Below are 4,572 nucleotides of genomic sequence, written 5' to 3' on the forward strand. Positions count from 1 at the left end.
AGGATGGGGAAGAAAGTCAGCCGTGCCCATTCAGAGGAACCATCCCGGCATTTACCTGGAGTGATTTAGGGAAATCACGGAAAACCTAAATCAGGATGGCCGGACGCGGGATTGAACCGTCGTCCTCCCGAATGCGAGTCCAGTGTCGAACCACTGCGCCAGCATGAGGATGCTCCATGCTTTAGCCCGCTGCAGATTTTTCGATGACTGCCGTCTCGTCGCTGTGTTGTTTCCGTTGTTTGTTCAGTCTCATTAAAAAAGAAACTGGAAAGAGGTTCGAAGGTTATCTTCTCATGTCATGGATAATCCAGCAGTGAGGCGGGTTATGGAATGCGCTCCAAAGAAAATTAGAAAAATATTCTGTGTATTTAGGGTTCTTGACGATCGCGCAGTGTCGTTCGTTGAGATAATACCAAAAATCGGTTGCTGTCTTTTCGCCATTACCGAATAGGTAGTAAACAGCGTGGCCGCTAATCCATGTCACAGAGTTCATTTCTGCTCTTGGGAAATACACCCCATCTGGGAAAATGAGTGATCGTGTACTTATCCTGTCGGGAATCGTGCGTGTGAGAAAAGCCAATATCTGACGCACCAAATACCAAACGTCCTTTGCGGACCCGCATTCGAAACGATGTTCATCCATGTCAGTCACTTGGCATGTGGCACACAAGCGTGAGTCGGCAAGGTGGATGTGATGTAGGCGGGACTGGCACATTCCCATTAACAGTTATGTACCATGCATATTGCACGTCAGTATCAAGGGTGGTTGCATTCACTGCCTGCCACACAGCACGCCACTTTGTAGTGGGGTGTTTGCTTTCAATCACATTCGGCGTCCCGTTCAGTTGCCTGGCAGTATATATCGCCCTCGTCGTTATCAGGCTTGTGGGTAGTAGTGCGATGTGGATGTAGCTTAATTCAAGGAAGAATTAACTAATTTAGAAGAAAGATGCTGGGATGTCCGATATCATCTCTGGGGGTGTGAGTGAGGTTGGTCTTAAGGCCTCCAGTAATAGACTTTTGAGGCACGTCGGGCTTCGTTGCCACAGGTGCTGGTGACAACTGACGAACAGGGTCTTCGCTCTGTTCTGAACATGACAAAGGGCTAAACCCCCTCTGCTCCTCGGGAGGGTTAGGGACTCGTAAAGAATCTTAAATAACATGCCCGTACTAACAAAGGATCCCAAAACCGCCAACATGCGGTGAGACAGAGTGGGCGGTATCGGGAGTATCTGTGCAAAATGGGAGATGCGTGATGCCAAATAGACGTTAGCATATCGCGTCCGTTGCAGGAGGTTTAGATTTCTAAGACGGTGGTCACTTATTACTGCTCTCATTTTATTAAATAAAGGCCGGTAGTTAAGGGCTGCCGAGAGCTTCATGTCAGATGTGAAATCAGTGCCAAGACAGCGGATTGTGCCACTGAATCGTAGCTGTTCGACGCTTTCGTCGGATAGACCACTTCCTATAGACAGGGCATGCGATCTGTTGACATTGAGACTGCTCCCCGATGCCGCACCGTAGGTCGGCACCCGCGTCAGTACTGCACGAACATCGTCATTACTTCGTAGAAGGAGTACCAGGTCATCAGCATAGGCACTGCAGCAAAATGTGAGTCCACCGAGGTACATCCCAGACAGGCGTTGTCGGAGGCCACAGAGTAGTGGTTCCAGGACAAGCGCGTACAATTTCGTAGAAAGAGGGGCGGCCTTGTCGCACCGAGGGCTGGATCTGTATCGGCGGCGTGAGACGGCCGTTATATAACACCTTGGACCGCGCCGCGCTGGAGACGCATCACTACCTCATCTATGATGTCCGGATACCCCATGTGTCGCAATACCTCCATCAAAAATGTGTGGTCGACTCTGTCAAAGGCCTGGCTGAAGTACAGTGAGGCCAAAACTCCTGGCATTTGGCGAGCTTTGGCTAGCGCGATCATATCTCGATATCGGCACAATGCAATGCGAATTTTGTGTTCACCTCCTAACGATGCCTGGTCCTGCGACACAACACAATGGACCGATCGCTTTAGGCGTGCTGCCAGAATCCGGGTGAAAATCTTCATGTCACTGGTGATAAGGCCAAGGGCGATAATCACAGATCCTGGATCCGCCTCGTGGTTTGTTTATGGGTATAATCAGTCCTTCTAGGAACACCCCAGGGATCTGCGACATGGGACACATAAGATCGTGGCAAATGTCAGTCCATGCTGGTGCCAGAAATTGTTGATATGTCCGATAAAATTCCAGAGGAAGGCCATCAGGTCCCGGGGACTTGCGAACAGCCCACGCCTGTATTGCGTTAATGATTTCCTCTTCCGTTACATCTGCAGTCAAATCCGCTGCTACTGTCGGAGGTATCGTGCCTAAGTGAGTTGAGAGATTTCGGCGATCACCTCTGGGTGATGTCAGTGTTCCGAGTACAGTCTGGTGTAGTGAGCATGAAGGACGTTTCCTACATCGCACTGGGTATCAAGGCCTCGCCTGGCTTCGTTCGTGATAGCTTGGATCAGTGTCCTGCGTCGGCGCTGTCGTTCTGCAATGACGTGGAACATGGACGGTTCCTCCTGGGCCACTCTGTCTGGAGTGCGCTTCCTTACGATCGCACCCTCAAGGTGTCAACGTGTAAATCTGATGGTCTGAGCCTTGGCACGGTTCACCGTCACCTGCCTTGCAGGTGAGTACGGCAATGTTGTATATTCCCTTAAGGTGCTGTAATAAAAGTCCATGGTATGTATCTTCCAGGCTGCTACATCTCGACCGTAGCCTATCAAGGTCTTCCGGAGGGCTGGTTTGGCATAGAGTAACCAACACGACAGAGTACAACGGCAGGTGCCACGCCGGTGACTACAGGAAAGCCACGTGTCTGTATAAGGCATTCCTGAGAGGCTAGGTGGACGACGTTCAACTTCCAAAGACCACGGATGTGCCATACCTTCTGGCGGCCTAGGGTATTGCGCAGATGTAAGCCTCGTGCTCAGAAAACGCTGTGGGCCAAACTTCGGCAGCTCTCGTTCCATGGCTATGCAGCGCGAGATGTGAATCCGGTCGATGTGGCTGTAAGGATAGCTGGTGTAATGTGTAAATCGAGGCCGATCGCCACAAACATGTTCCCACGAGTCCACCATTTGAAGATTACCTATAATTGTCGCAAGTTCTGTGCAAGGAGAATGTGATCCTTAGGTGCTTGGCTGCAGTTGAAATCCCCTCCTAATATCTAGGCGTCCTGACGGCCCAGAAAGAGGGGCGTGATTGTATGAGCGAGAAAGGTGGAACGTTCGCGACGCCGATCAAATCCTGACGGCACATAGATGTTAATAAGTTTTACTCCTTGGATAGTAATAGCCATGCCACTGGCGTCAGGGAGATACTCGACGTCTTCTATGGGTATATCTTCGCGGAGGAGGATTGCCACACTACTGCCATTGGCGGACGCATGTGAGACCCAAGTCTTGTAGCCATAGGGTTCCTTGAAGTCTTCGACAAACATCTATTGAAGGAGTGCAATGTCGATATCTGCTGCATTGAGCAGATCCTGTAGTATGGCTAATTTATGTCGGGCACGTATGTTATTGATGTTAATCGTTGCTAGACGGTATGTTTGGTCAGCCAGGTCGGCAACTGGATTGTGTAGGAGGCCAGGTGTGGGCGGCAGGGGCTGCCCCACAGAAGCTGACGATACAGCCGTAGTCACTGTGGCTGGTCGTAGCTGGGTACATCCGAGGGAGCATCTCTGCCCTCGGCATCCTCGGGGCACTGTGACTCATCCTCGACATTATCCGCCCAAGAATCAGATGCAGCAATTGGTAACTGTTGATTGGTTCTGTCCGTAGAGTGCTCGCGCGCATGAGTATACCCAGTGATTAAACAGACCAGTAGGCATTTACAAGAAATATTGAACCTTAGACAATGTGTCTAACAGTGTACTTTAAATACGACAGTATACCATCTTAGGCACTGTATAAAGTTAAAACACTTGATAATGGCACTGTAAAGCCAAAATCATAATCGTGTGGATGTAGCAGTGCAAATAAGAAACAGTCCAATGGCGATACTGATAATGGTTCAAATCGCTCTGAGCACTATGGGACTTAACTTCTGAGGTCATCAGTCCTCTAGAACTTAGAACTACTTAAACCTAAAGAACCTAAGGACATCACATACATCCATGCCGGAGGCAGGATTCTAACCTGCGACCGTAGAGGTCGCGCGGATCCAGACTGAAGTGCCTAGAGCCGCTCGGTCACTCCGGCCGGTGGCGGTACTGACTTTAAAGAAATGAATCAATTATATCTTTCGCTCATCGTCGCTGATTCTGCATTACATACCGGTGCAGCTAACGTCCATAGGCCTCTTGCCTTTCCTTTCCCCCCCCCCCCCCCCTCCCCCCCCCCAAAACCTTCAATGTACGTAATTTATATTATGTTGTTAGAAAGGTTCTGAATAACTGCATCGCGGTGCATTTTGTCTTGAAATGAAGCTCCACAAGCACAATTAAATTTACAGTTGCTACTCATGCCCCTAGTTCACTGATCCATTCCTTGTAAGGGTGATTACAATGACAACATGTATG

This window comes from Schistocerca serialis, chromosome 8, assembly GCF_023864345.2.
Source record: "Schistocerca serialis cubense isolate TAMUIC-IGC-003099 chromosome 8, iqSchSeri2.2, whole genome shotgun sequence".
NCBI lineage: Eukaryota > Metazoa > Arthropoda > Insecta > Orthoptera > Acrididae > Schistocerca > Schistocerca serialis.